This window comes from Polypterus senegalus, chromosome 9 (genome assembly GCF_016835505.1).
Source record: "Polypterus senegalus isolate Bchr_013 chromosome 9, ASM1683550v1, whole genome shotgun sequence".
Taxonomy (NCBI): domain Eukaryota; kingdom Metazoa; phylum Chordata; class Cladistia; order Polypteriformes; family Polypteridae; genus Polypterus; species Polypterus senegalus.
Genome location: NC_053162.1, coordinates 104598351 through 104619634, shown reverse-complemented (window position 1 = coordinate 104619634; position 21284 = coordinate 104598351). Strand labels below are relative to the sequence as shown.

At 37.3% G+C, this 21284-nt stretch overlaps 1 protein-coding gene across 1 annotated transcript in view; it reads right to left on the bottom strand.

Annotated features, from left to right (window-relative positions):
* The window catches only part of LOC120535610 (granule associated Rac and RHOG effector protein 1-like), a 207281-nt gene extending 199404 nt beyond the window's left edge, over positions 1–7877 (bottom strand). Inside the window, exon 1 of the mRNA XM_039763556.1 lies at positions 7705–7877. The gene's annotated coding sequence lies outside the window, so the exon portion shown is untranslated. The remainder of the gene's footprint in view (positions 1–7704) is intronic.
* Positions 7878–21284: the final 13407 nt, after the last annotated feature.

Below are 21284 nucleotides of genomic sequence, written 5' to 3'. Positions count from 1 at the left end.
TTTTGTCCATCCTTGGTCACCCATTCTACCAGAATCATTGTTAAGTCTGTTCTCCACAAAAACATAAAAAAAATTTTAACATAAAAATTAACATTTTTTTTCTCATCCAAAACCGACAAACATACATGGGTTAAGTAACATATAGAAAATTGTAATTTTTTGTTGAGGTTATTCCTTTAAGATGAATGAACATGTCATGAGAATTCATTTATAGGATTAGGCAACTGAAAAAAAAATCTATCTAGGAATCTATAGTAGAAAATAAGCGAATGGGGGTCACTTTTTTATTGATTATTGTGTGCAAATTGAAACACTTCCAAATCATAGCTAGGTTAGAATACATTCAAGGTGCATGTAAAGAGTTCTAAATTTGTCTAGGTGTATTGCATTATTTTACACTAGTAGAATGAAACAGCAGGAAATACCTAGTAGATATCTATCCATCCATTTACAAACCCGCTATAATCTAACTTGTGCTTTTAGGTAAGGCTTAGGTGAAATGTCTTTTTAAATGCTGCTACAGAGCCATTATGCTGTGGATGATATACTAATTTATTGTTACAGTGATGGCAAAAAACTGCATTTTGTTTTCAAATGAAATGCTCCTAAACCAGCAGCTCTTTTTGATGATTTCTGCTGGATTCCTCACCCTCACTTTGTTTCAGGAGTTGTGTATTTTATTTGACTATTCTTTTGTTATACGTGGAGTAAATTGAATAACTCTGTTATTCACAACACGCTTACTCCTTAACCTTAATAGGACTTCAAATGGTTTTGAATCTCAAAAACAAGGATGCTAACTGAAATTGAACTGTTCCGGTGTTATAAACAGTGTAGGCTCCCTGTGATAGTTAGGGGTAGGGTTTGAATTGGTGTTTTAACCAAAATCAAGCACGAACAGCTTTTCAAGTAGTTGAATATCCAGGCCAATACCTACAAACTACCACAAAAATATTACAAGTATTTATGCAGACCATAACAAAATGCTTAGCAAATGCACTGACAATGTCAACTTCAACTACAAATTGAAGCACTGAACGCTATGAATTATAAGATTAACTGATGCAACACACATGTACAAGAAAGACACAACCAATTCAAGAATCCAAAACTGGGTCTTCAATAAAATGCCACAACTAACCAAACATACTGCAATGTCAAAACACTACAGATAATATATACTGCTATAAAACAAATAAGGCTTGTTGCCCCATTTGCAGTTTTTTTTTTTTAATCTGTAAGTAAAGAAAAACAACATGAAAAATCCACATATACACAACATTTAAAATATACATATATAAATGTGTCATTTAATCCATTTTCTATTCTACTTAACACAATTTGGGGTTGAAAGGTGTTGGTATATATCCTTATAGCATTAGGAGCAAGATAAGAAATTGGGCAAGATGTCAAGACAGTGCACACACATATGAGCCATATTTACTGAATACTAACCAAAAAACCTAATTTTCACATGTTCTGGATGAGAGGAAAAAACTGAACTATCCAGAGAAAAAAATGTATATACGAGTCAGGAAAAGCAGATGTAACACTAACTGAGATTCAAATAAAGGATTATAGAGATGTGAGGCAGACATGGTAATCGCTGCACCACTTTGCTACCCCATTTTAAACAGGCACTTCAGAATAAAAGACAAAGCATATTTTACATGGCATCTCTGCACAGATGTAAAAAAAAAAAAAGTTGTCACAGGCTAACAGAATCGCATAAGTACATTTAAGTTTTCTTCCTGAAAATTTTTGCATGTTTAATCTGCTAATCATAAGTAAATATCTATTAAAATAAATCTGCACTGTAAGCTAATGTGGCAATAGTTTAGGTTTATGTTAAAAAGAAAAAAGCTAAAGGTTTACAGACAAGTTTGCATGCGCACACACACACACACACACACACACATATACACTCTCTCTCTCAACAAGCTCTGTTCTGTAAACCAAAGCTCTGTCATTACTGGAAGGGCAGAAATTTCCAACATTTCCGAGCTTCAATGACCCAAACAGGAAATACATTCCACATGACCTCACCAAATGCAGTCTACAATCTTTCTAACCACAAAAACCAGCTAAATGTCCACACTGTAATGATGGAGACCTCAACAATAAAATATAATTTCTAAGTATATTTACAACATTAAATACACAGTGTTTTAACAATGCAGTGAAAAAAAAACTAAATTCATTGCACTGACAATCTTTTCCACACAACAATGAAAGAAAAAAAAGAATAACTTACTGTTGAATTTTATTTTTTTATAAAATAATTTAGTCTATTTTCCAAGCAAATCAGAACACAGAAGAGAAAACTCTCAATGATGTAATGAAAAGTGCAACAGGAAAATAATTACAAATTAAGTAGTTGTACATTTGGCAATATTTCTACACTGTTTCATAAAAACTAAAAACGAAAAATTAAAGTTGTCAATTCTCACTCTTATAATTTGATAAAATTATACTTTAACCTATCTGGATATCCTACTATAGTTCAATGTTTATGTTTGTAAAGAGTGACTAATCCCAAGTAACCCCACCCAGGGTTTCATACTGAGTCATTCATGAAACAACTATTCTACTGTACATTAAACATGAATGTTCACTGCCAAACACTTAAACTAAGAATATTGATGTATTTAATCTTCTCTATTACTTAAAAGTCACATCATTATTATTTTTGATAGCCAATTTGGTATTTTTCCATTTTGTTGTTACTTCTCTTAGTTTTAGACACCTTTTCTGATAGGCCCAGAACAACTTTTAACAAATCTTACTCAAGCAATGACATGGGTGATATGAAAAAATATAAACAGAAATGAATGCAATAAAAATCACTAAAAACAACTTCCTTTTTACTCTACATATAGTAAAGACTATGGACAGTGAATACATAACAGGCGAAATAATCAAATAAAACAAATATGGCTTCATGATAATTAGCTAAGCTGCCTTGTAAGAGGACAGGGACTTTCATTTGCTACCCATTCCACCTCAGGTCTTGTTATAAAGTCCAAATAAATGTTATTAAGTTTAAATACACCAGATCACGTCCATCCCAGAATAGAAAATACCTTCCTGAAGACTTTGGCATAAGCTATTTATAAAATAGAAGGAATGCTGTGAGTAATGTGAACATATAAGCAATGATTAAAATTTAGTTCAGCTTTCACAGTTTTCCAGAATTTGTCATCTCACAAGTACGCTAGAAATTAAGGAGTCACAATTTGATTTTGGGTAAAGCTTTTAAAGACAGTTACCTGCAGCACTCCTTAGAAGAAGGTTATTACAAAGTTTAAAGCAAATTTTAAATGAAGTACTACTGAAAGTACATGCATTTCTAAAGATTACTGAAAAAAATTACTAACAACTCTGTACCTTGCAAAATACAAACCACATTACTAAAACTATTACGACTAAACTTACGTATTCACCACAGTCGTACACAGAATGGTGCAATAAAAAACAAAGTGGCAGATTGTGGGTAAAACATCTTGTTAATGAGAACAATAAGAGGAGAATGACCAGACTTGTTCAAGAGAACAAAAAAATTCCAAAATACTCATAACAGCTCTACAAAACAGTGCCACTTTTTCCAGAGATGCCTTTCTAGGCAAAGCATGTCAGGAACGGACACAGATTGGCTACGACAGCAGCAGATAATACTAAATTTCACTCCTGTTAAGTAAGAAAAGGAAGATGAGTCTACATTTAGGCATCTGACCAACAGGAATGGACAAATGAACATTGGATAAACATTGGCTGATCTAATTAATCTTATTTTCTGCTGCAATATACTAAACATTGAGACAGAACATTGTATATATCACATGACTCAATGGAGCCATCCTATCATGTCTCAATAGTACAGGCTGGTGGATGCAGTGGAATTGCAGGGGTAATATTTTCTTAGCAGACACTTGGCCTTTAAATATCAAATGAGCATCACTTTCAAGCCGAGGTATACCTACGAATTGTTGATGACCATATATATCACTTAATAGCCAGACTTTAGCTTTTTTTTGTTAAATAGATACTTTCAGCAGAAAAAAGTGCCATACTACAAAACATGTGTCATCTCAATCTGCTAAAACAGACATGGTAGCGACTCCAGTATATTGCAATGGTCTGCACAGCCCCCAGATTTCAACTGTACAGAGTACATTGGTGGAAGAATAGAAAGGGGGTGTGTAGCAAAAATGTGTGGCCAACAACAAAATGCGTATGATATCTAACCAGTCAGGACCAAAATCATTAAATAATGTTTCTAGCATCTTATTTTACCCATGCCTATAGCACTTCAGGAAGATGTTGGAGGTTTAAAAAAAACTCCCACTTGCAACTAGATATAGTAGTTGTTTCTATTGTAGTGGCCATGCATAAATTTTCTGCAACTAGATTCATAAAACTGGAAGAGCAACAGATATTCCAGATCTAAAATGCACTATCTGGCTAAATTAGCCTTACATTACATTATGTAAAACTTTTCAGCACCCTATTTGGTTCAGACTGCTTTTTCTATACTTTAAAAATAAATCAGTTTTAAAGAATGTTGCATTTTTGTTAATTTCAACTTGATTGCATGTAACGTTATCTTCTTCAATGTACAAGTTAGACTTGATTGCATAGAATATTACTGTCTCTTTTATTTTTTTATAAAGTAATGTGTCTGAAAACAACATTCACTCATAACGTTTGACTTCACCAATAAAAGGGCGCATATTTGACCAAAACAACATCTCACCAGTCTTGGAACACATTCTTTGCAAATGTAATTTAAATTTAAATGATTTAACAATAGGACTATAAATGGTGGTGGCTACACATGAAATTACTTTGTGAGATAGAGTGCTATGATGCTTGCTGTTCTGCCACTCTATATCGCTCTCCTGGTAGTTTTTGCTACCTAGTAGTTCATCCACAGCTGCTAGTTTTGGATCTACCAAGCATTTGTGTTTTTTCACTAATGAATAAAATACTGGTTCTTGTGCAATATTTCACTTTCTAGTTATATATTTTACAGACAGACAACAGAAATGCATTACTGATTTGTGTAATAAAAATTACCCAGATAAACTTAAAATAAACTGCCTGACATGTCTTTTATGACACAATGTCAACACCCTGTTTAGAATTCAAATTTTAAATAGTTGTATACAGATATAAGGTTCTTTGGATTTGCTTTCAAAAAATGATGACTGCGTACTCAAATCTACCAAGATATGTATAAATGTATTTATAGATACTTAATACTGATTTTGTTTACATCCACAACATTCTTTAAAGACAAAATTGAGCAGCAAAATGCAATACTGTTTATATACATAATGCTTAAGAATGACATTGACTATAGTCCGTCTCTACAGTGAGCAAACAACTATTGCTATAAAGTATTTTCATTACATTAAATTAATAGTGTTACAAAGTCTTTAATGACTCTACTAGTAAAGTAAAAAAAAAATGAATGCTGAAGCAAAAGTATTTCCAGTATTTGCTCAAACGATTCTCAGGATATACACCGTTTACAAAAACAAAAATGATGCATCTGGTAAAAACCTTGCCAGATTCCATACTTTTGCCTACATTAAAATGCACTTACATAGTACACTTTAATAGCATAGTGGTGTATTTCCATATAAGTCTTGATTTTATCTATCATCTTTGCAACCATGTTCTTAATCACTGACTTAAATGTTCTCCATTAAAACAATTTTTAAAAAGGAGAACATTTATATATTTATTTATGTAAACAACAAAAGACTGAAGGGAAACATAAGTGCAAGTATTTAAATAAAATGCACAGATTCTGAATGGTGCTGTAAGAAAGGGGTTAGGCACTGCCTTATCATCCATCCATTTTCCAAAGCCATTGTGGCACAAATGCCTATAATTGTTATTCAGGGACACCAAATAATGATACATGTTTTTGAGATGTATAAGCATAACACAGAAGACAAAATCTATGCAAACACAAAGAATACCAACAATGAAACACAACTTCACTGTCTACCATTGCAGAGCTAATGTTGACGTCATTTGCAAGAACTAATGTGGCTTGATTATCTCAATCTGAGTTAGTGTGGATGTGTGAGAAAACTGCTTCTTGCAAAGAACTGGTATTCTTTCATTCCCGATTCCTGCCTTGTGACCCAGGTTACTAGGATAGGCCAACTGCAACACTAGACCTGAATTTGAAAAATACACCGATGAAAGAATTTTTGAATACATCCAATCTACAGATGTGAAATAAAACTGCATAGCATTCCAATTGCTTATGGACATTTAAAAGAAAAGGCATTTTTTGAACAGCGGTCCTCAAAGCTATAACTTACGTTGGCCTTTTGAAAAATGAATGGAATGCATACACTTGCCCCCACCCCCAACCCCCCGTTACTTACTGCACAGATTCAATTTAAGTACTTAGCTTGTAAGTTGTTTCGGTTTGCTACAACGTAAGTTGCACTGCTTGAATCCAGAAAACTACTAAAAATTCGAAACAATTGCCCAACATTCAGTTCCAGCTACGTGCCGCGTTAATTAACTGTATGTAGCCTTCATTCAAATGCAGCCCCAATCGATGAAACGGAACTACCGATGGTATTAAAACACGTACACCTGCTCCCGCAAATGGCCAGATTTACTCCTCCAGTTCGGGTTTTCATGGCGCAATAACGGAACAAGTGTGAGTAAGCGGTGTGCATGAATACTGCTCCTGCAGAACGCCTCGATGGTTCGAACTGACTGCGCAGTGTAGGCTCTACGCCGCACAAGGGGGTTCGACATGACAAGTCGGGTGCATCCCCAGCACACGGGCCGCACCGCGCCTATCCTAAACTGACAGATCAACCGCCGTACCCCGCCCGGCCTCTATCCGCACTCCGTAAACGACAACGCCAGAGCTGCTCGACCAGGGAGTCTTCAGCCGATCGCTGTGTAGCAGGAAGGGAAGTGCCATGAAGCCCTGTACGCCGAAGGCTGGCAGTTTCACTGAAACTCACGTAGTCGCCGCTGCAGGACTCGAAACACCTTTAAAACGCCTTCCTATCTCACCGCAAAAAATAACTCGTAGCTCACGAGTGGACCTTATCTCCGTTAGTGCAACTGGCAACGACGCAACAGTTCTGCCGAGGCGAAACTGGCCATATTGCAAGAAGGGACGCGTGCCCCCAGAAAGAGCATTTTAGTCCTTCGGTGCGCGAATCAGCAGACAAGCGAAGCAACCGCAAATCAACTGGGAAGCCAGGTGCCACACGCACGTACTAAATCATCGTACCTTCTTTTTTCTCATCGATAAAACTCCGACAAAAATAGAAATAGCACGAATAAGGTAGTGAGGAAGAGCGTGGGGATCTGCTGGGAGAGAAGCCAGAGCTGCGTGCAGTTGAGAAGCCGCACACTGCAGAGTCGAGGCACGCCGCCCGACTGGATTCCCCGACGAGCTGCGACACAGCGCGCCGGAGCCCCGCAAACCAACAACTTTTCGCTCCAAACTGCGCCCTCGCCGCGCCTCCCACCAGGCTTTCCTGACATTTTACTGGCATCGTTAGCTTGTTGTTTGTTTTTGGTTGCTTTTTTATCAACATCTGCTGCACCAGCAAGTCGACCCTCCCTCAGCTCCCGAAGTTGATCGTTATTGCTCTCCTGCGAGGGAGTAGTAGTTCTAGTATTTTAATGAGATATTTAAAGCACTCTTACCAGCTTCGCTTTCCACCCCGCTGACAGCAAATCCCTGTCTGTGTACGGCGGAACTGACGTTTCTCCATATCAACCAGGTCAAGTGGCCTAAAAGGGAGTTTCTCTGCGCTCGGGGGGAGGGCGATGGGCCCGATTTTTCAATGAAGCTGTTACAGTAGGCGAGAAAACTGCGCCTTTGCATTCCTCTAAATACGCATAGTAGAAAACTGTTATTTTACTCACCGGAATTGATGTGTATTTTAAGACCTACTCACAGCTATGGCACGTATACAACATCTTTGTACTTACACGGTTAACGTGTGTTTTGATTGCGTGTGGGTGTGTTCTTGTGCTTTACGTTGGACTGGCGGCCCGTCCAGTATTAAAATCCGCCGTATCCCCGAGGCACATCATGAAAATGTAAGGAAAAGACCAGGATAACAAAATGAAGAAATACGTTTTTGAGGATAATTTTATACACAGATGGCAACACAAAGATGCCCCGTAAAATGTTATATATATATGTATATACTATATGCCTAAAGTCTTAAGTCAAACAAATTTAAATTCGTTTCTTAAATTTTCATTATACATTCATCCACTTCTAAATCTGTAATATTCTATTTCGTGTCAATTTCGTAATTAGACACCAGAAATACATAGAATGCCATTCTTTCCAAGGCCCTCACACTAGTCTATTCAGAAAAAGCGATTAAACTGGTGTTTGAAATATCACTTTGACACAAGTATTCGGACCCCTTTCTCAATACTTAGTTGAAGGACTTTTGCCAGCAGTATGACAGCCTGGAGTTTTCTTGGGTATGCCATGACAAGCTTTGCATACCTGGATTTGTGGATTTTCTGCCATTCTCCAAAGGAGGTCATTTCAAGCTCTGTCAGGTTGGATGGAGACCAAAAGTGGATGGAGTGGACAGCTTTTTTCAGGTCTCTCCAAAGATGTTCAATTGGTTTCAAGTCTAGGCTTTGGCTAGACATCTCAAGAACTTTTCATTGTTGTCTCTAAGTCACATCTGTGTTGTCCTTGCTTTGTACTTGGCATCATTGTACTGCTGGAAGGTGAAACTTTGGCCCCATCTTAGGTTCAGAGTACTCTGAACTGGTTTTCATTAAGGATATATCTGTACTTTGCTCCTTTCAGCTTTTGTTTGACCCTGTCTTGCCTCCTAGGCCTTGCCATTGAAAAACAACCCCACAGCAAGACGCTGCCACCACCATGCTTTACCACTAGAAAGATATTTCACATGTGATGAACTGTGCATGGTTTCTTCCAGACACAACATTATCCTTGGTTTTATCAGATCTGGGAATACTCATAGTCTGATAATTCTTTAGGTGACTTTTTGCAAACTCTAAGTGGACTTGCACATGTTTTTTACTGAGTACAGACTTGTGTCTAGCCAATCTGTTATAAAGTCCAGACTGTTGGGAGTGTTGCAGTATGGTTGTCCTTTGCCTGAAATCTTTGCCTTCTCCACAGGTTTTCTGGAAATTAGCCAGAGTTGCCATCAAGTTCTTGGTCACCTCCCTTACCGTATCCAGTCAATTGAATTGACTATGGGTTGACTCTAAAGAAGATGCAGAAAAATCTTAACATTGATCAATTGTTACTCAATAAATGAGTAAAAAAAATTTAAATCCTGTTTTCACTTTTTCATTTTAGGATTTTGGGAGCTTTAAAGAAATTTAGTGCAATGCTGCAATATAGCAAAAACTGAAACGAGTGAAGGGGTCTGAATACTTTCTGAATCCACTGTATGTATGTATGGATAGTATGTATGAGTCTTGCAGTGGATTGTTTTTTTTTTGCCTTGTATATGATGCTAATGAGATAAGCTGTGGCATCTTAGGAAACTGTAGTGAAATAAGTATTTTCAGAAAATGGATGAATTATTTTTCAAGTAGATACTTTGAAGTACAATTACACCATGACATTCAACCAAAATAATAATTTCCAACTGGTATTAGTTAACTTGGAAGTACCAAACTCCAATTCTCATTATTATAATTGTTACAAATATAAATCAGAACAATAAAATACCAAATGGATGTTTGGAACACACTACAGTTTTATCCCTAATTTTTTGTTTTTTATTTTCATTGATTTAATTAAATGTTTCCTTTTTCATTTTAATTGCTTTCATTTAGAAAGTATTTATTTTCCATTGTCATCTATTTATTGTTTTGAAATAGTTTTTTTTAATGTTTTCAATTGCTTTATTGATTTTTTTATTTACTCAGCACAAAACAACAGAGCCTTCAGTCATCAATGACTACACTGTTTAAGGCTTTTCTTAGCCCCGGTTTCATTCATGGGCTATTGAGTTATAGTTTGTGTTGTTTATAGTACCCCTTCAATGAGTAGGTCTGTCCTTACTAAAATCAGTTAAAGGTAATATTTAGTTATGGTTACTTTTTGAAGATTGGAGTTTTCCCTTTTTCTAGGGTTTTCCCCTTTTGCATAAATTTAGAAGAACATTTGTTGATAAGATTATTGTTTAGTATTTAAGAATTTGGGTTTTGCTTATTGTTCAGGGGGCTTTCCCTTATTATGTGATTTTTTTTTTCCCCAGAGTTATTTGACCCTAATAGTTTCAGATGTTTGGCTTGCTTGGTTTAACCTGTTATCGTTTTATTGAGATTTTCAGAGTAATTATTTGCTTGATTGGGTTCTGATGTTTTCAATGATTTCAAAGGTGTGCTTGCCATCTGTTTATTTTAAGTTTATGGTTTCTTTCATTTCAACTTTTTTTTAATTTCCTTGTATGCATGTCTGTGCTCAATCAGCAATTAAGTGAAACAATTTAATTGTAAAATTTAATTACAAAATCATTGAGTGAAATGTTTTAAAGGGTCTGCTACATTTTTCTTCTTTTTCATAACACTGAATTCATAACAATACTGCACAATTACTATACAGGCATACAAACGTGTATATGTGTGTTTCTTTAAGAAATTGAGCACAATTATTGTGTAACTTAATTCACAACGAACACAAAGAAGCCATGGGAAAAGATGTTAATTCATTAGAGATCTAAAATGGAGATTGGTGCACTGTGCAACTTAATTTCCAGTTCTACTACTGGTAGATTATGGATGGTAGCAGAAAGACACAAACCTTTCCTGGCTTGGTTAGCTTAGCTATAGAGAGGAAATTCTGCCCTAATTCCTGCCCTTTTGCATTACTCAATGTATTAGTTATTATTGAATACTATCAACTAAGTAGAAATTCAGTTTTTTTACACACACTTAGGCAGGAGACGCATAATAACTGATATCTTACTGTCATTTGCACTCTTAGAAGACAATCATTTAGTTCCACCATCCCTAAACTATAACATTTTTAATATATGGAAAAGCTTCACTATACGAGCTCTTACAGATTTGTATATTGACAGTGCATTTACATCCTTTGAAAAACTGTGTCTCAAAATTATCTTACATCAAAACCTTTATCTTCTGTATGCAAAATAGAGATTTTGCTAAAATAATTTTGTCTGAATGTACCAACCCTCCTTCAAGATCTACTGGTAAAATAATACTTTCTAGCTGCAATAAAGATACACGTATAAAATAATAATATGTATATAATATTATATTATATAATAATAAAAGGAGTATAATAAAGATACTCCTGGCTACACATCTTTTTTGACTCCGACAATCCAAAATACAGTATACCTGGGTCAAGATCTTAATTGTGAGAGATGTTGTCCATTGCATGCTTCAGTGGGTCACATGTTTAGAAAAGCCTCTAATTCACTTTAGTAGAAACCATGCAAAAGTTATTTAAAATCTGGTTGGCCTTTTTCAATTAATTGTGTGTGTTGAACTGCTGCTTATGTTTTGAACTGTTCCATTTGTTTAAGTGATAACTTCAAGGTAAGTCTTTTTCATTCTTTCTTTCCCTAGTTTATTTTTTGTGTAAAATCTAGTATTTATAAATGTTACTGAGTTGTAATTTACCCATTGGAGTACAATTCTTAAAATCATTAAAATAAATTTAAAAGTTCAATGAACTCAGAACAGCTGGCAGCCTAGCCTCTCCTTAGACATTCCACAGTGTATAGTAGTATTATAACCATAGCTAAGTCATCTGATATATGAAGCTGAGGTCTGGTATTGGTAATGCATATTTTCTTTGCTGGCATGCAGGTAACACTGGGTGGAAATAATCAGTTGTAGCCAAGGTGCTGAAAAAAATACAATAATAATAGCCATTTCAATTACAGTATATTATCAGGAGCATGTTACTGTTCTAAAGTGATATGTGTTCAGTCTTGATTTAAATGTTTAGAAGATGCCACATGATTATATATGCCAGCAGATTATTTCAGGATTTGGATACTTTCCAGCTAAAGGCTATAACACATGAAGTAGCTTTAGATATTATCAGAACTGAAAAGCCATGCATCTTACACTTTCAAAGTTGGCTGTGGAAGTAGGATGATGGAGAGCAAACCCATCCATTTTATACATATCATAATGGGAATTTTAAAATAATACCTAGTTAACCAATGCAAAGACTTGAGTACCAGAGCTGGATATATGTACTTCTTATTTTTATGATCCTTATTGCAAAAAACTCTGTCAACTATAGGTTAGTAATCAAATACTTAGAACAGTTTTACAATTAATAATTGTACTATTCAGATCTACTTGAAATAAATATATGAGCTAAATTTTTTGCATCTTAACCTGCACAGTGAATAAATGCCTTAGTTTACAATATTTTTAAGCTGAAAAAAAAAACAGGTCACAGTGCAATAATGTGTATATGATCCATCCATCCTCCTAGTTTCTAAACCTATTTATCCAGAGCAGAGTTTCAGGGAAGCTAGTGCTTATCCCAACAAGCATTAGGTACAAGGTAGGAGCTATCTGTGGACAGGGCAACTGCCTATCACATGGTGAAAAGACACACACACATCAGGGTGAATTTAGCATATCCAATGCAAAGATAATAGTAAACATAATGGCTACATTATAAGTGGGATGGTTAAAGCTAAAATTCAGGTCCTCAAATTTGAGAGTTGTCAGTATTGTATTTCTGTTTACAGAATTTCCTCACACTGAGGGATTTTTGTTTTATTTTTTTCCAACTTTAATGACCAGCAATAAAGTGCAGTTAGTTCTGGCCTATGTCACAGATGGCTGGGGGGGTAACCACCCTGGTGCCTTTGGGGCCACGGGTACGGGGCTTTGAAGCGCAACCCTGTGGTCACCGCCAGGAGGCTCCCCAATGTCTTTGGAGCCCTGGACCGCAGCACTTCCACCACACCCGGAAGTGGTGGGGGGAAGACAAGCAGGGACACCCTGAGTGCTTCCGGGGATGCAGCCGGCACTTCCGCCACACTGGGGCGTGTCGGTGGAAGATTGCCGGGAAGCACCTGGAGCACATCCGGGTGATTATAGAAGGGGCTGCCTCCCTTCATTCAGGGCTTGAGTCAGGTGGAAGAAGGACGAAGCTGGAAGGCGAGGAGTGGAGGTGGTGTGAAGAGACAAGGCAAGAGTGTGAGGCCTGGACTTTGGGGGAGTTTGGGGTTGTGTGGCATTGAACTTGTAAATAGTAGTCTGTAAGTATGGTGGTGATTTACAACATGTCTGCCTGCCTGTGTCTGGGGCTCATTCCACACCTATTATAATATAACACAGAGGCACACGTAAAAATAAAAGATTTATTTTTCTTCACCTGTTGGGCACGTCTTCCTTGTGTCCCATAGGCAGTACACAGTCCCGCAAAAACCACACAAATCAAACACCATAAGTAAAACACACAAAAATAAAGCACCCAATCTTTGCCGGAAGTGCTCCAGGTGCTCGTTGACTTACTTCCAGCAGCACTTCCAAGTGTGGCAGAAACCTCACCCAAGAGGGCCCAGCAGTTATTTTTGCAGCACTCCCTTGCGGCTCCCTCGGATCCCAACAGGGCTGTAACCAACTCCCATGAAGCCCTGCAGGAGTCCGAGGCACCACTGTCATTCAGGGGGCTGCCACCAAGGGTTGTTGATAAGATGAGGTTTGGAGGGTATTAGTCAAAAGTCTTATTTATTATTTTCATGTTCTTCTTTTCAAGTCTCCATTTGCCAGGTTCATGTCCAAAGGTCTGTTAATGGTGTTTTTATTGAATATCCATGTTTCAGCCAGTTCTCTGTCACTTTTGTATTAACCTTAATTCCCCCATATCCATCCATCCTACCCTCCTTATTTTCTATATATTGTATTGGTTTCCTGTAAGTCTTAATAATTTTCCCCTAATGATCATTCCTAGTACTAACTGAAAACATAGAAATAAAACACTGTTTTAAAGATACGTGATTCATTTGATTTCCAGCTACAAACATAAATCTATATATAGTATATAAACCTACAAAAGTGTGCTCATTGGACACAGCTTATGGGCTTTGGTGTTAGTAATTACCCATTGGACCAGGGGCTGGCTCTGTGTGCTAATACCTTTGCTTCTTCTCCCTCTGCAGAACAGAAGACTGATAGTCATTCTATTGCTGACATCACTTCCTGCCTGCAAAGACAACTCTACTATTCCTGCTTGTTTTGTTTTTTTTGTTGTTTATACATCCAATTATATGGGGTCACCAAAGTGATGTCCCTCTTTACCTGTGTCTGTCATATCTTCTACAATATAAGAGAAATTAATAAAAACAAACCTAAAGTTTAAGGATAGTTTGGGTAAACCCTGTTCTCCTCATTTGTTATGGGGAATAATCCTGGATTGAGATCTTCACCAGTTATATACTCTTGTAGTGAATGTCCAAATAAATTTAGTCAACCCACATAATTTGAGAGGTTCTTTTCATTTTTCATCTCCTCTACTAGTATATTTTATTTTTCTCATTATCCATCTTGTCGATGCTGGGAGAAATTCAGGGGCAGGTTTATTTTATGTACATGGGCAAAGCTCATCCTTAAAAAACTTATTACAGGGAAAAGAATAGACTTATAGTAGTGAAATTTCCTCTAAATAACTTCATTCCTTTTCAAGTCCTACTTACTCTAACTTCCTCCCCATAATTGAGCCTTTGTAAATACACATTTCACTTTATTCATTCAACCTGGCACACTTGTGTTTATGTGTGTATGTAAGTATATATGGCAGCATAATGACACAGTCGTTAGTGATAATGCCTCACAGATCTGGTGTCTTGGGTCACTTTGCCCGGTCACTGCATATCTATGTGCATTCAGTGTGTTCTTCTCGAGTTTATATGGGTTTGTCTTTCTCCCCATATACTAAGGAATGGTAAGTTTGATTGCAAATGTTAAATTAGCTTTGTGTGAGTCTGTGTGTGTGTGCAGGGGTGTACATTGCAATGGATGGAATCACAGTTTGCCTAATGTTGATTTCTGTCTTTTACCCACTTCTGTTGGTGTAAGATCTGTCCACAACAATCATCCCCCCTTTTCCCCAATCATTGAATTTAGCAGTGTTGAGAATGTTCTGGTTTACATACATACAAATTCCCTGCAAAAATATTTAGCCCCTTAGCAAAGTCTATAATTTTGGAAAAGAAATTCTATACTGAAATTATGTTTTCTGTGATATTTATTTTTAAAATGTGACATTGTTAGAAAGAAATCTTAAGAAGACAACTGATGCATATCATTTTCACACAGATTAATAGTTTGAAGAATCAACTTCTTAAAGTTCTTTAGGGTAAGTATGTACTAGATTTGTGCACTAATTGCACACTAATCTATTCTTCCTGGAAGACTTGCTCCGGATTGTATAGGTTAACTGGATAATGCTTGTGCACAGCAATTTTAAAATAGTAATTGTAATAGTAATCGATTGATGTCATTATAAACTGCTCAAAAAATTAAAGGAACACTTTGAAAACACATCAGATCTCAATGGGAAAAAGAAATCCTCCTGGATATCTATACTGATATAGACTGGGTAATGTGTTAGGAACGAAAGGATGCCACATTGTTTGATGGAAATGAAAATGATCAACCTACAGATCCCTGAATTCAAAGACGCCCCAAAAATCAGAGTGAAAAAAATATGTGGCAGGCTAGTCCATTTTGCCAAAATTTAATTGCAGCAACTCAAAATTGTACGCAGCACTTTGTATGGCCCCTGTGTTCTTGTATACATGCCTGACAACATCGGTGCATGCTTCTAATGAGATGACAGATGGTGTTGTGGGGGATCTCCTCCCAGATCTGGACCAGGGCATCACTGAGCTCCTGGACAGTCTGATGTGCAACCTGGTGGCATTGGATGGACCAAAACATAACGTCCCAGAGGTGTTCTATTGGATTTAGGTCTGGAAAGTGTGGTGGCCAGTCAATGGTATCAATTCCTTCATCCTCCAGGAACTGCCTGCATACTCTCACCACATGAGGCCAGGAATAATTGTGCACCAGGAGCCACTGTACCAGCATGGGGTCTGACAATGGGTCCAAGGATTTAATCCTGATACCTAATGGCAGCCAAGGTGCCTTTGTCAAGCCTGTAGTGGTCTGTGTGACCCTCCATGGATATGCCTCCCCAGACAATCATTAACCCACCACCAAACTGCTTATGCTGAATGATGTTACAGGCAGCATAATGTTCTCCATGGCTTCTCCAGACCCTTTCACTTCTGTCACGTGCTCAGGGTGAACCTGCTCTCATCTGTAAAAAGCACAGGGCACCAGTGGTGCATCTGCCAATTCTGGTATTCTATGGCGAATGCCAATCGAGCTGCATGCTGCTGGGCAGTGAGCTCAGGGCCCATTAGAGGACATGGGGCCCTTGGGTCACCCTCATGAAGTCTTTCTGGTTGTTTGGTCAGAGACATTCACACCTGTGGCCTGCTGGAGGTCATTTTGTAGGGCTCTGGCAGTGCTCATCCTGTTCCTCCTTGCCCAAAGGAACAGATACTGGTCCTGCTGATGGGTTATGGACCTTCTATGGCCCTCTCCAGCTCTCCTAGAGTAACTGCTTGTCTCCTAGAATCTCCTCCATGCCCTTGAGACTGTGCAGGGAGACACAGCAAACCTTCTGGCAATGATACGTATTGATGTGCCATCCTGGAGAAGTTGGACTACCTGTGCAACTTCTGTAGGGTCCAGGTATTGCCTCATGCTACCAGTAGTGACACTGACTGTAGCCAAATGCAAAACTAGTGAAGAAACAGTCAGAAAAGATGAGGAGGGAAAAATGTCAGTGGCCTCCACCTGTTAAACCATTCCTGTTTTGGGAGTCATCTCATTGTTGCCCCTCTAGTGCATCTGTTGTTAATTTCATTAACACCACAGCAGCTGAAACTGATTAACAACCCCCTCTGCTACTTAACTGACCAGATTAATATCCCATAAGTTTCATTGACTTTATGCTATACTCTGATTAAAAAGTGTTCCTTTAATTCTTTTGAGCAGTATATTTCAGTGTATATATGGTGTATTTTGTTGTGTGGCCAGATTTACATTTGTGCCACACATATAACATTTCTTTTAACTTTGGCCAGAAATCTGTATATTGGTCTTATCTGACCCACAAAGCCTTTTCTTACATCACCACAGCTCATTCTTATTTTATGCTTTCAGATACCTCTTCTTGTGTAATGGCTTCTTTTTTGCCAACTTTCAAAACAATCATGTGTCACGCAAGTTCCTAATATGGTTGACTAGTGCATCTTTGTTATAGCCTCAGTTACTGAGTTCTGTTGCTCCTTCAAAGTGTTTGTTGGTAAAGCTATGGCTTCCCTCACAAGTCACCTACTTGCTTGCACAGAGAGTTTTGATGGACATCCTTTTCTGGGCAGTGCTTGTGTAACTAGACACAGATTATGTTTCCTAATAATTGAACCATCATGGCCACATAGAAAATCATAAATACTTTATACTGTTTTCTAATGCATGCATTTGTATTATTTTATGTCCTACATCTTTAGAATGTTCTACTGAATGTGTCTTGATTCTTTGGAAAATCAATCTCTCCATTCCTTAATCAAAGTACAACGTATGAACTTTCTTCAACAGCTGGCATTTCTCACGAACATCAATAGTCAATCTGAAGCTCCAGGGAACGGAAAAGCTGGTGTCAGATTTAGTGGGAAACATAAATTGGTGTCATAATCAGTTAAAAATGTTCAAAGCAGCATTAGAAAAAAATAACCCGGTCCATTTTTCAAGCTATAGGCAACAAATGGAACAACCTAAAGACATACTGGACTTTTCTAAATACAGTGCAAATATCCAAGATATCCTGAATGAATTTAACAAACAATTTAAAGAATTTGAAAGACTGAAAAACAACATCCTGTGGTGTTAACCCTAACCCTGCGGTGTTAACATGTACACAACACGCTGCCCATAAACTTTAATTATGTGACGTGCAAGCTGATTCATTCCTTCCGTTCAGGTAAGGAAAAGGTACAGATTTTTTCAAATTTCTTTCAAGTGAATGCTTTCCAAACCCATGTAATGACATCAATATTTTGCAGTACATACAAATGTGAAAGTGTGTTCTCCAATTTGTTTGTGAAGAATTGCTACAGAAGTTGTCTCATATTATATTGTGCTTCACCTTCTGAGACTGGCAACTACAGAAACTGAGGTAGTTATTCTGGCTTTGGTTAATGCAGCAAATCATCTGCAATTGTGACATTGATAGAAAGAAATCTTAAGAAGAAAAGAGAAATATACCATTTTCATATCTGCTGAGTTCCCAAAATGTAATAATTTGAAGAGACACTTTTACAGTAATAGCAAGTCCTTTAGGGTAAGTAGAGTAAGTATGTACTAGCCTTATAGCGTTTATGTTTTTCAATACACTGTATTAGTGTATGCTCCTAACCTCAATGCATTAAAAAGTGAGTATTTGTTAGTAAAATATATTTGAATTTGATATTTTTGAATTAGAAATTGGGATATTTATTATTTTATTTTGGTTACTTTTTGTGAATGTCTAATTCATAAAATAACTGCACTAACCTGAACTAAAACATTCCTGACATTAGAAATCTTGGTTAGGGTAGTTTAGGTAAAGTCTATATTTAGTTAGAATATTTTCCAACCCGCTGAACATTTTCCAACCCGCTGAATCCGAACACAGGGTCACGGGGGTCTGCTGGAGCCAATCCCAGCCAACACAGGGCACAAGGCAGGAACCTATCCCTGGGCAGGGTGCCAACCCACCACAGGACACACACAAACTAGGGCCAATTTAGAATCTCCAATCCACCTAACTGGCATGTGGGAGGAAACCGGAGTGCCCAGAGGAAACCCATGCAGACACAGGGAGAACATGCAAACTCCACGCAGGGAGAACCCGGGTCTCCTAACTGCAAGGCAGCAGCGCTACCACTGCGCCACCGTGCCGCCCTTAGTTAGAATATTTACTCCTGAATTATAATATATTATTAAAATGTTTAGCAAAAAAGTCAAGTTACATAAATTCCTTTTCTTCAAAACTTGTATAAACATCTTAAAAGGCCTTAAAAGCTCATTAAAACCATCGATTCACCTAACTTATAGATGTCACCTTTTCTCATTTGTAGTGTGAGTAAGATGATCAACAGACTTTACAGAGCTATTTTACTCCAAAGAGGAAGCTCCATGGGGAGCCTAAAGTGCATAGGTATCCATTACAGGAGGCTCTATTTGTTAGATTTCAGTGTCTTGGAAAAACTAAATAAACAGAGAGACCAGAAATATTTGGGGTGTCTATTTAAATAAATTTTAGGGCTCAGAGAGATATACAGAGAGAGACCTGAGGCAACCAACAAGAGCTTTGGAGAGAATGTCATTGGACTTTCTTAAGTGCTGAAGTTGGGTCTAGGTGGTTAAAGAATAACATGTGGAACTAAATTAATATGAGTCTTAAAAACATTTTTAGAGATGACTCGAATCATTTCTTTGTGGGTACGCCTTACTGTTTAAGTCAAAGTGTGTCAACAGAGTATTCAGTTAGGCTGCATACCATGGGAATTGTTTCTGTTCATTAGGGAAGGTATGAATAGCGTCAGTGATATTTAAAATGCTCCTAAATATGGTAATTGTAAGCCAATAAAATGGAAAAAAAACAATCAGTTATATTTCCATTGATGTTGTTGCTGCTGTTTGATTGCTATGATGGATTTAAAAAGTTTCAACATACGTTAGGAATAAGTTAGGTATCTTAAGAATGAACAAGGAGAGAAGCAAAATGATACTTTCAAGGGAGGGAGGAAGTGGTACTTAAAAGCCAGTCCCCTGTAGACTTCTAATTTAGTGCAACTGTAGATCCAGGAGGATAGTAGAAGGGTACAAAACTCTGTCCTATAATGCTATGGGGGAAGGTGTGTGTTTTCAAAAACCTGTAGGCTCACTTAAAGTGGTACAAGCTAACCAATCAAAAATATTAAAAGGTTAAGTCTAGAAGTGAACAATACTGCATTGTCACTGGGTATGTCTGGGTATTATAATGTTAAAATTAGTGCAAGATAAAGTAAGCCACTATTACATTCGTATACATTCAGTTGTCAATTTTTGCAAATTGTTTTTTTTTCTTTTTTTTGTAAATTGTAATTGTACTATTTGAGCTTCATCTGCCATCACTAGAATCTACAAATTGTTTAGCATCTACTGTGACACAGATTACTTTTTCTGTACATTAAAATCCAAAATTACATAGTAAGAGATGTGATCAAGAACGTGATAGCCACTTGATGGCTGAGTTCAAGAGAATCTTTGTGGAGATGGGAAAAGTTTTCAGAAAGACAACCATTACCGTAACACTACCACCAATCTGGGCATTATGACAGAATGGCCAAACAGAAGTCTTTCCTCAGTAAAAGATACATGGAAGCCCACTTGGAGTTTGCAAAGAGACACCTAGAGATCTCTCAGACTGTGAGAAGCAAGATTCTCTGGTCTGATAAAGCCAAGATTAATGTAATGTCTGGGCGAAACCAGGCACCATTCATCAACTGTGCAATACTATTCCAACACTGAAGCATGGTGGTGGTAGCATCATGCTGTGGGATTGTTTTTCAGCAGCAGGGACTAGGCGACAAGACAGGGTTGAGGGAAAGCTAAAGTAAGTAAAGTATAAAGATATCCTTAATAAAAACCTGCTCTGAGGACATCAGGTTCACCTTCCAACAGGGCAATGACATTAAAGTACAAAGCAAAGACAATACAGGAGTGTTTTAGGGACAACTCTGGGAATGTCATTGAGTTGCCCAGGAAGAGCCCAAACCTGAACACAATTGAACACCCCTGGAGATACCAAAAAATAGCTGTCCACCAACGGTCTCCATCCAACCTGGCAGATATTTAGAGTATCTGCAGAGAAGACTGGCAGAACATCTACAAATCCAGGTGTGCATGTTGCATCATATCCAAGAAGACTCTAGACCAATTGCTGCCAAACATGCTTCTATTAAGTACTGAGTAATGTGCCAGTACACATGTGTCAATGTGATATTTCAGGTGTTTTTAATGAATTTGCAAAAATGTAATAAATTCTGTTTTTGATTTGTCATTCTGGGGATTTGAGAATTGCTTGATGTGCGGAAAAATATTTAAATGATGTGAAAATATGAAAGGGTCTGAACACTTGTGTCCATGTGATTTTTCACTTTTTATTT